General features: G+C 40.9%; 1 long non-coding RNA gene across 1 annotated transcript in view; it reads right to left on the reverse strand.

Annotated features, from left to right (window-relative positions):
- Window positions 1-11,412, reverse strand: part of LOC144305322 (uncharacterized) — a 28,414-nt gene extending 17,002 nt beyond the window's left edge. Inside the window, exon 1 of the long non-coding RNA XR_013372373.1 lies at window positions 11,250-11,412. This is a non-coding gene — a long non-coding RNA (uncharacterized LOC144305322). The remainder of the gene's footprint in view (window positions 1-11,249) is intronic.
- Between the last annotated feature and the right edge of the window lie 454 nt (window positions 11,413-11,866).

An 11,866-nucleotide genomic window follows, 5' to 3' on the forward strand; every position in this document is an offset into this window, starting at 1 on the left:
TAAGCTGGACCTGATGAGCAAGAGGTGGCAAGACATATGCACTCTAGAAGGAGGGAGATAAACCCTACAAAGATTTAGAGGTATGATATATCAGTTAAATATTTAGGGGCTCTGTGTTCTGGGGCAAATGAATCATCCCTTCCGAAACCAAGAGCATGTTATTATGCTGTGCACTTCCTACTATTCAGAAAGCAGCACAAGGTTTAGTTGGCCTCTTCAGGTTTTTGATGCAGCATATTATACACTAGAGAATACTGCTGTGACCCATTATTTGATTATGCTAAAGGCTGATAGGTTTAGGGGACCCAGAGCAAAAACACCTCTGGAGCAGATTCAGGCTCCAACATGAACAGCCCTGCCACGTGGGATGCTTTGTGAAGTCTCTAGCAAGTCACAATACTATACTAATAGGATTTCCTACAAATTCTTGGGCTCTTGAATAAGGAGGCTATGCCACCTGCAACAGAAAACCATACACCATTTAAACCACTAACAAGTTGATCTGCTAATTGCTCCCTGAAAGAGATAGAAAACCTAGCCATGGTTTTCAAATGGCCATGGAGCCAGAACTGTGTGTAATGAACTAGGTACCATCAGATCCACCAAGTCATAAGAGGATGCCACTGCAAGATAGAAGTAATACTTTCTAGATTGAGCTGGAACAGGTCCAGAGAGCACAAGTGGCCCAGACACTAGACCTCTATGTCCCTTTCTATTATTATGCCAATACCTCTCCCTCAGTTCATACCTTTGGCCTCATGGATCACTCCCAATGTCCAGCTGACAGAGGAGAAAAACTCCCATGCTTAATATACAAGTGAGGTCAGCACAGTAGGTCTGTGTGAAGTGAGAATGCAATTGTGTATAATAGCGCCACTTAGCGGTGGCCCCAAAAAAGCAGAATCAAGAAGAAATCTTCCCATTGGGCGGAGCTTCAAGTGGCACTCAAGGCCATCCATTCTTTGTTAAGAAACCATTGATCTGAAGTTAGAATGTGGACTCATAGTCAATGGCAAATGGCTTAGCTGGTTGGACAACGACCTAAAAGAAGCAGGAGTGGAAAAGAGACAGAGAGGTCCGGCAAAGAACCATGTGGATAGATATGTATGAGTGAGAACCAAGTGGGATGATTTTGTATCATGTTTCATTCCCACCGTAGAACATCCACTGAAGAACAGGCACTAAATTCCCAACTGGGTATGTTGACTTGGCCAGTTCATGACAACCAAACTCTGTCTTTGGCCACTCCTTTTTTTAATTATTTATTCATGAGAGACAGAGAGAGATAGGCAGAGACATAGGCAGAGGGAGAAGCAGGCTTGCTGCAGGGAACCTGATGTGGGACTTGATCCCAGGACCCCAGGATCACAACTTGAGCAGAGGGCAGACTCTCAACCACTGAGCCACCCAGGCATCCCCACTCCATTATTTAGACAGTGAGCTTGTGAATGGGGATGACATGACAGTAGAAATAGAGATGAGGAATAGGCCTCACAACAGAGAATCTCTCTCGCCAAGATTGAGACTTGCCAAGTTGGGCTTTCACTGCTGAATATCCAACTACCACTAAGAAGAGACCAAAGCTGAGTACCTATATGGCACTATTCTATGGGTAACTGTTAGCTGTTCAGTTACACTGGGTCCCTGCTACTCTGGAAAGAACAATTCATCTTAACATGGGCTGACAGTGTTCTGGATAGCAGCCTGTCTTTTCTTCCTGCAGCCAGTGCCATTACTCCAAAAATTCACAAAGGGCTTGATCTTGATACATGCAGTCTTGTATAGCATCTCCTCAGTCAAGGGGGTGACAAAGGAGGCCTGGCAGTGAGCACGTAAGCATAGGATCTACTGATCTTATCACATACTGTGTCACCCAGAAGCTGCCAGCCTGATGGAACAGTGAAATGGCTTCTTGAAGTTACGACTGAGGCATCAGCTTTGAGATGACATGTTCTAAGGATGGGGCATTTCCTCTGGTGCTAGGTCTTCGGTAGATAGAATACATGAGTCCAGGAACCAAGCAATAGAAGTGGCTGCATCTTCTGTAACTATCATTCCCAGTGACCCTCTTGAGGGATTTTTGCTTTCTCCTCTTGAGTTTCCAAGTCTTGATGTCCTGGTTCCCACAAGGCTTGTACTGCCATCCAGGGACAAAGTAGAGTCTCACTAAGCTTAGAGCTACAGGTACCAAAACTTAACCATACTATGAGAGCTTGCAATTCCCCCAACAATAGTTTTTCATCTTCAAAAATGTAAAGCTTGGGGTGTCTGGATGGCTCAGTCTGTTAAGCACCCGCCTTTGGCTCAGGTCATGGTCCTAGGGTCCTGGGATCAAGCCCTGTGTTGAGCTTCCTGCTCAGCAGGGAGCCTGTTTATCCCTCTCCCCCCTGCTCATGCTCTCTCTTGCTATCTCTCTCTTCTAAATAAATAAATAAATAAATCTTTAAAAAAATGGAAAGCTGGGCCTCTACCGAGTATGCATTCTATATAGAAAAGCAATTAATGAATACAGGCCAATTTACATACACAAACAAAATAATACCTAAAGATACTCTCAACATGCTGAAATATTTCCTATCAATTATTTCTCTACCTAAGACACACACGTCTGAATTTATATATTTTTAAACATGGGATTTTAAAAAAATCTCGGAGTGGTAATAGAAGTCTCTATATTATTTATGATCTGGGGGTAGATTATTTTTGTCCATAAGTTGTTAGGAAGAATACTTTACAAATTTCTGTAAAGAAATTTTAAACTTTGAGCACTCATTTTTAGTTTTATTTTATTCTGGTCAGAAAAGGAGAAGAGTGTGAAGTCAGTATTTCTTCTTCTTCTTTTTTTTTAGAATTTAGATGTCTCTGTGACCTCAAATGTTAGATTCAAAAAAGTCAACTATATTCTATGAACGCTGGATAGTAAGTTTTATTATTTAGTTGTGAGAGGCATTGGTGGTATCTTTCTTGTTTGTTTATTTACTTATGTGATGTCTATACCCAACGTGGGGCTCAAACTCATAACCCAGAGATCAAGAGTGGCATGGTCTTCCAACTGACTCAGCCACGGGCTGCTCAGGGGTATCTTATTAAATGAATATTGTTATTTCTGTTAATACATTTAATTTCTGCTTGTTTGATCTGTTGTGAACAGAGAAATATGTTAACATATTTTTAGAGGTGTTATTAGACCATTTTTTAAGAGGTGTTATTAAATTTGGCTTGCTGGTAAATTACTCTCATAAATGTTTGTACTAGTCATCAAAAGAAGTGAACTTTTGTTCTGTCTGTCTGACTGTTGGTATCTGATGTTGAGGCTTGTACACCTTCTCCTTTGTTTGAACTTGGCTGGCACATCTTTGTCCAGTACCTTACTTTTAAAATTTTTGTATGTCTACCTCTATTTTGTATGTTCCCTTATAGACAGTAACCGGCTAGATTTTGGGAAAACAACTTGGGAGTCTGCCTTTTAAGAGAGGTACTTAACATCCCCATTTATTAGCACAAAAGGCCTATTTCATGTACTGACATACAGTTTTATACTTTTTCAATATTGTTTTATGCTCTTTCATTTGCTACTCCTGTTTGCTCTATGACCATGTTTTCTTTGCTTTTACTTTCTTTGACGTTTATCTTTTAATATTTCAAAAGCCCTCTTTTCCTTGACATGAACTAACTCTCCGGAGTCAAGAAGGAAACAATCTTTTGAGTACACAATCTTCCACCCTCCCTTCTCCTTACATTTTTCAGTCTTTATGAATATTAGCTGATGTTTTAAGCTCAGATTTTTTCATGAAATCATGAATTTTACATTATGCTTAAAGGAACAGATGTTTCAATTTTAGATCCATTTTTACAACAAGACTTACATATATCCTTGGAGAGAACTAGGTAAATATGGACCGTGTTTCCCCAGTTTTAGTGTTTGAACTCCATCACCTTTGTTGAGATGACTTTTCCATTGTTGAGATTGTGACATCTTAGTATCTTCTAGTTACTTGGATATAATCTTCAAAAAATTGTATTCCGTGGATCTTCTTCAAGCTCTTATTGAAGAAATATATTTTTCATTGCCTCCATTTATAAAAGATGACTTGTATCTCCATTAGTTTTTGTTCAAAACTCTATAGGGATTTCTCCACTGTCTTGTGGCATTAATGCTGCTGCTGCTAACTCAGAGGCCAGCCTATTTTGTCTTTTTTTCTTTCATATATAACCTTTTCTTTTGCTGAAGTGCTTTCAAGGTGTATTGATCCTTTTAATTTAACCACTACTCTATAATTGGGGCGCCTGGGTGGCTCAGTCGGTTGAACATGCAACTCTTGATCTCAGCTCAGGTCTTGATCTCCAGACTGTGAGTCTAGGTCCTACATTGGGCTCCACACTGAGTGTAGAGCCTACTTTAAAAACAAACAAACACACAAACATTACGAACATATTCATCCTGGTGCTTAGGTCCACATGGGAACTTGGCAACCTGTATACAGATTTCATTTTTAACTTAGGGCAAGGAAGATTGATTTGTACTTTTCCTTTGATAATTGTTTATGTGTCATATGTCTAGCCTTTCTCCCTGTGATCTTCACTCATGCTCTTCCATATCTGTCATTTCTTCTCTCATCACTTCCTTTTGGACCTTTCCCTCAACATCCTCTGCATGGATTTAATTTCTTTTGCAGCATCAATTATGTCTCCCTCTTTTTAAAATTTTTTTTTAATCCCCGGAGTACAATTTCCAGCAGGTTTTCATCCAGCACCACTCTAGTCTGCAGATGTGGCATTTCTTCCCTTCACTTCTATCTTGATGGTTGAGCAACATGAAGAAATAGAATCTGCAGCACTCCACACTGGGCTCATCCCATCTGTGTCCTCCTCCTCTCCTTTTCTGAATTAGCCTCTCCTTTTTGAAATACGTTGCATATGACCTGCCATTCCTACCACTTTATGCCCCATGGATTGAATCTCCAAGTAGATTTTAGGAAGACAGGAAGTGAAGTGGAGAGAAGGGGACAACTTGTATTCTTGAAGAAACCTCCCATGCCCCGTTCACACAGTCACTCAATGTTGTGGTTTCTACTGATCCTGGACTGCCAAAGGCATCTCTCTCTACCTTTGACCTGTCTCCTTCTCATACTATAAAGCCTTTTCTCAGCTCATCTTCACCTGCCTTATAATTCAAGGACACCTCCCAGACTCAAGCATGAGATCTTTTGCTATAATCACAGGAAAGACTGCATTTCACCCACAGGGCCATCAGAGTTGGCTCCTGAGAATGTTTGAGACTGTATAAGGGCTGATGTTAAAATGGCATTGTAGACAAGGAGACCAGTCATTGTCCTTTATATGAGAGAAAACAATGCCACAGTAGCTGCAATAAAACTATAAAACTATAAACTACAACTATAAATAACTTGTAGGAGGTTTTCCACTTGAAATAAAACCTATAACCAAATCACTGGAAAGGCAAGGATGAAGTTAAGTTGCCCATCAGAAATAAGTGGAACCAAGGACTTCAACATTGCTGGCACTCTTTCTTCATTGTCTTCATGTGACATTTTGTTTCTCTCTTTCTCCTCTCTCTCTCTTTCTCTCCTTCCTTCTCCTCTCTCTCTTTCTCTCACTTTCTTTCTCTTTCAACTTTTAGCTGATTCCTCTAGTCTACACATCTATTTCACCAAATATTATATCTGTACATTATATTTCTTAATAACATAATTGTTGACATGATCTTTTAACTTTTTTGGTTAAAATTGCACCTTCAATTCTCTTATACATTTATATACATATTTTGCCCTTTTTATGGCCTGGATACAGTTGAATCAGAGTGTTTGGTTAATTCCTTAGTTTGAACAAAAATATATTATTATTGTTGAGTCAAGTAGCATACTATGAATATATTTCCTTTCTTTTTTTTTAGGATTTTATTTATTTATTCATGAGAGACACAGAAAAAGAGAGGTAGAGACACAGGCAGAGGGAGAAGCAGGCTCCCCACAGGGAGCTGATTGTGGGACTCGATCCAGGGACCCCGGGATCATGCGCTGAGCTGAAGGCATTCGCTCAACCATTGAGCCACCCAGGTGTCCCTATATTTCCTTTCTTATACAGTGATTTTTTCCCTGTGATTCACAGGGAAAATTTTGCCTTATTTTTCATTGCTTTGTTTTTTCCCCCAGTTTTATTAAGAAATCATTGACACAGATCACTGTATATATTTAAGATGCACAATATTTTGGTTTGATTTACATATATTGTGAAATAATGATCACAGTAAGAGGCATATATACATATACATACATACATATGTATATATGTTATTATAATTATAGCTAATATTTCCCAAGCGTTCTGTGGGAATTGTTAAAAGCACTCTGGATCCTGTTTTTCCACATGGTCAAGGATCGGTGGTATGTGAGCAAGCTCAGAAATCGCAGAAATGATGTAATACTGAAAGAAAACCCTTTCCTGATTCCTCTGAACTGGAACTAATTTATCTTTTGAAAACTCCCATTGATTGTCTACATATCCCTCACATCACTGACACCTTTCTGCCTTACCACAGTTATGTGTCTACGCATCTTATCTTTCATCCTGGACTTTTTGCTCCTCAAGGGCAGGGTCTGTGTCTAATTCTTGTCCTCGGTTTTCATTGCACCTGATGAGAGGCCCCTTGAAAGATACAAATAAGGGAATGAATGAATAAAATCTACGCCACTCTGTAGTATTTTTACATTTCTTCTGTGTCCCTATTGAGTAAGCACAATGACTCTGATGGAGTGAGATTAAATTTAGGAGACTTAATCTGTATACCGCGTTGAAAGATTTAGAAGAGTATCATATAAAGGGAAAGCAGGGGGTCTTAAGTCAGTTCTCCGAGAAGTGGCAGAGCTGGGATTCGAAGCCAGGTCTGGTAAAATCCTATAGCCTTACCCCTGACCCAAAACCACATTCCAGGCTTAGCTCAACATCACAAAAGAGGTGGTCAGTTTCCCCTTAATCACGTAGGCATTCCTGGGGGTACTAAGGTGTTCTCCAGCTCTATCATGGAAACACCAACTTTCTTCTCTTCTATAGTCCTGTGGCCTATAATTTAAAAATAAATGTTCTTTAATGCCGATAAACTTCGTTTTTAATGGGCATTCTCTTTCCCTCTGAAAAGCTTCTAAAATCATTATTTTTAGTCTCAACCCAAGTGAACTGTATTCACTTCTATGGCAGATTTTCTAAGACAACCTCCAGGATTTGTAAAGGCTTGAAAGGATTTCTTTTGAATGAAGTATGGCCTGTTTTAAGCTTGTTTTCCATTTGGAAATCCCTGAAGACAAACACCTGCATTCTAGGTCACCCTAAGAAGCAGGCGGCTCAGAGTCCAAGAAATCTCTCAGCTTTTGGTGGTTCCCTGTCAAGTCCACCAGTAGAGGGCGCCTAACCATCAGCAATAGTCCCAGAAACTTACCCTAATGGGCTCAAGCATTTTATTACCTTTTACTTGGAGCTGCCAATTAGTAGCAGAATGTGCTAACCCGTTTTCTCCTCGTTTCACAATTGTCTTGTGCTGTGGAAATGAGAATGTGTCTCTGCAAGAGTTAGAGGTGGTGGTGGGGATCTGGGGGGCCCTATGAGAGAGGAAAACCTGTGCGCTGAGGATTGGAATGAATCATACGCAGGATGTTGTTAAACCTGGAATGGTTTCTACCTGGTTCATCTCTAACAATTCAGCCAGTGGCATGTGGCTGTCTCCGTTATTATTACTTTTTAAAGATTTTATTTATTTATTTATGAGAGACACACAGAGAGAGGAGCAGAGACACAGGCAGAGGAAGAAGCAGGCTCCCTGCGGGGAGCATGATGTGGGACTCGATTCCAGGACTCCAGGATCAAGACCTGAGCCAAATGCAGACACTCAATCACTGAGTCACCCGGGCATCCCTGTCTCCGTTATTTATAAGACCGTGTATGTGAAGAGATCAAACGTGTTTAATTTTCTTTAACATGTCTACATGAGCTTATGCCAAATGTCATAGATCATATAACCCCACACTGTTAGCAGGGATCCTTGGAATCCTTTAGCACACACTGGTCAGTATACCGATTAAGAAGGTCAATGCCTGAAGAGGCAAAAGACGGCCAAGGTCTTCCAATTAGTTAAGAGAAGAACAGGTATCAAAACTCCCCCAACCTCCCCCAGTGCAGTGCCTCTGATCAGGAAATCACCTGCAACCAGGGCCTGAGTGAAGCCAGAACATAAAGTAGGGGCCACTGCAACAGCAAAATTAATTTTGAAGATTTGCAGAAGGTGTGGTAGGGCTGAAGCGCATATATCTGGATTAAATTTAGAACTGAGGTCTAGATTGGCTCTAGGTTATATAGACCCTTCTTGATTCTCATGTATGACTTTGACCTCCTTCTGGGTTATCATTTCTCACCTTTCTCTACCGCAGGCCACCTCTAGGAGATGAGATCTGAAAATGGAAATTCACACCTCTTACCAAGGTTAACCAATCCTACGCCATCTGCTGACACCTTCTTCCTTACCTTTTTACCCCTTGGGTACTGGCCGGAAAGCCTTTGCACTAGCTGTTCCCTTTGCTTGCAATTTGCATCCCTCTGATCATCATCACATGGCTAGGTCTTTCTCCTCCAAATCCCACTCTGCCTCCATGAAGCCACCTTTGATCGTGTGGATCTAAGTGGTCACCCCATCACTCTTTATCCACCACCTTTGTGTTAATTATTTGTGTCACCCTTAACCCCCTTGCAATGTTCTCAACTTTATATTTATTTTTATCTCCTTGCCCACTCTTATTACTAAAATTTATGTTCCATGAAAGCAGAGACCTTGTCCGACACATTCACTTTTTTATCCCCAACCCTCCTTGGACAGTCTCTGACCTGTGACAGGTACTGCAGAGACATTACAGGGAGATGACAGTCAGAGTTGTGTGCAGGAATCTCTCCTGAAGCCTGTAAGACAGCATCCCAGAGCCATTTTCTGTTCAGAGAGGATTAAATATCTTCATGGTTTTTGGAGGTTTATTTTCTTTGAGCAAGTTCTAGGTTGAAGTTGATGCCAACCCTACAGTCTGGATGGCTATGAGCTGGACTAGCCTCATCTTTTATGCTAGGGACTCCTCTATACCAGGGAAAATGAGCACAAATCACTTGCCTTGGCTGACCCTCATGACTCAATGATTTCCCTACCAAGGTTGATTTTGTACAAAGTTCTTTGTGGGGCAGAGTTGCATTGAGGGCATAGACAGTTTGTGGGTGATGTGTTGGGCTATTGAACTTCAGAGATGTTGGAATCTGGAAATTGGCTTTAAGGGGAAGAACAAAGGCAATGTAATTGATTCATCTCATGGGACTGTGGAAGGTCTTGGGACATCCATGAGAGGTCTTCCCACTCATTAAAGCCACTGCAATAAGGATCTAAATGAGCTCCTTGGAGAGGGCAAGTTTAATAAATCCCCTTCATAGCTCTTAAAACTTAATGTTGTATCATCATCTGGAAGAGTGAGCAATCCCTTTCTCTACTTCATATATGGTCTTTGTGGTGGAATGGGTGTGGCTAACTTAGGTACCAGGGAGCAGTTTGGGAGGGAGAAATAGGAAGAAATTCTACTGCACATACCCTCCCAGTCACCAAGATCCCTGCCCACCCCATTGCATTCCACAGCAAAGGGTGGGATAGAATTGGAAGCTCTGGGTAAAGTGAGAAAACAGAAATGGCTATGCCAAGATCACCAATAACCTGTTCTGTGCTACGTGCCACTCTAGATCCCTCCAGTAACTGGTCTTACCTAATTCTAGCAAGAGTCCTATGAAGTGTTACTTTACCATTTTTCAGGTAAGGAGACAAGCCTCTAGACAAGCTTGTATACTCTGATATTATGGATTTTTCTATCATGCTACACTGCCATGAGCCACCAGATTGTCCCTCTCCACAAGCACTGCCTCTTTAGGAACTTCTGTGAAGCTAAAGAATCTTGAGGGGTTACTACTACTCTATCACTTACTCAACCAAACAAAAATACACAAGTCCTCCAGATTAAAGTCTGCATAATATAGTTAAATTGTTTGCAAAACAGACTTCATGGTGATATGAAAGACCACATTTCTTAATTACTTGCCCACAGCCCTGTAGTCAACCCTTTACCGAAGACTCTGATGGCCAAGACTCCACTTGGCTCTATTTTTCATAAGTCCACAGAGTTGCAGGGATGAATACAATCATTTAGTTCAGCTTCCCATTTTAAGTTCATGAACAGATGGTCAACCAGTCTATTCTTGAATATTTCCAAGGATGAGAAGTTTAATACTTCATAAAGTAGTCTCTTCCATTGCCAGATAATGCTTATTGCTCCTTATATTGAATAGAAGTCTGCCTCCTGGATTCCCCCAGGCAGAGCTAATCATCCCCTGCACTTTGTGCAAGGTTCTGGAGAGTTCTTAAGGGAGATCGTTCTAATTATTGATTGCCTTGAGTGAGCTCCTTGATATCTGGGAAAGCACTTGAAAACTGTAAAGGACCTATCCCACTTACATGAGTTAAAAGGGATAGCTACTATTACCAAAATAAAGAACCCAAGTAATGGAATGGAAACTATATGCAAGTCCAACATAAATGGACATTTCATTGGCATAAATAATTGAATCTGCAGTTGAAGAAGTCACTTCAAGGGATAAAAAGTGACAATGCAATCAACACTAGATATATTACGGAAGAAAGAAAAACTGTTTAGGAAAAATGTGTCTACCAAAAATCTTATGCCGTCTGTAAAGAGGAATGTTATTATGCTGACCTCTGATTTCTCCACAAATAACATTCAATGCTGTAAGAAAAAGGAGCAGTGTGTACAAATCTAGGAGAAGGAAGCATGATCCAATATTATACCCAGCTAAGTTGTTCAAGAATAAAAGTGGCAAGCTATCTTTTCTCCAGTGTGAAAAAATTTAGGAAGTATTGTACTCATGACTCCTCCTTGAAAGAAAATGACACTAATCCTTGATGAAATTCAGCGACCAATGATGAATGGAGAAGCTGAAAGTTACCTACATCTCTGGTGAATTTCCAGACCTGGGAAATGGTTGCTGTTGCCTAGATACAAGACCTTGCCAAGTTTTATGAAAATCAAGGGGCAGAGCAGTACACACCCTGAATCCTAATTCTACCAGCAACTTACCTGTGCTCAAGAGTAAGTTTCTCAACCTCTGGGCCTTATGAACCTTCCAAGTACAGTAAAAGAAATTACCTTAAACATCTCCATATGGTAGTTTCATTCTTCTCCCATCAGATTCTGCTTCTTCCCACCACCCTGGATTGGTGTCCTTTTTTGCTTCTCTGTTCACACTTCATGTCAGGGTATTTGGGACATTCCACAGTTGGTCATCCTTCTGGTCAGTTTACTGCTTAGTCAAGGCTTTTGTTAAAAGTCCAGGCTTATTCAATTGACGTCTCATTTTGCTCCCAGTGATATCATTAATCATGGCCTTGGCCGGGCAGCCATGCTGGGACTTGGCTAAGCCCCAGCATTTGTATTGTTAGCAGAAGGTTTTCTGCAAACTGTGATGCTGCTTTTCTTTCTGGATTTTTAGCAAAGGGAGGTCATTCAGAGCAAGGGCTTTTTATGTCCACCATCCTTTGCCTTCACCTTTCCTCTGAAGAGGACACATGCCAGATCTGTCACTCCCCAGCTCCCCTATCATGCTGTCAGGAGAGCAGATGTCACCACCATTTCTGCAGCAGCGTGCTTACAAGAGACAGAGATAGCAATGGTGACAGGAAGGGTGTGACAGTGGGTGACTGGCATAGCTGTCTGTGTTATGGTCTCTGAAGCTTCCAATGATTCTTTAAGTCAGAGCACTTACC

This window comes from Canis aureus, chromosome 3 (genome assembly GCF_053574225.1).
Source record: "Canis aureus isolate CA01 chromosome 3, VMU_Caureus_v.1.0, whole genome shotgun sequence".
In the NCBI taxonomy this organism is placed as follows: domain Eukaryota; kingdom Metazoa; phylum Chordata; class Mammalia; order Carnivora; family Canidae; genus Canis; species Canis aureus.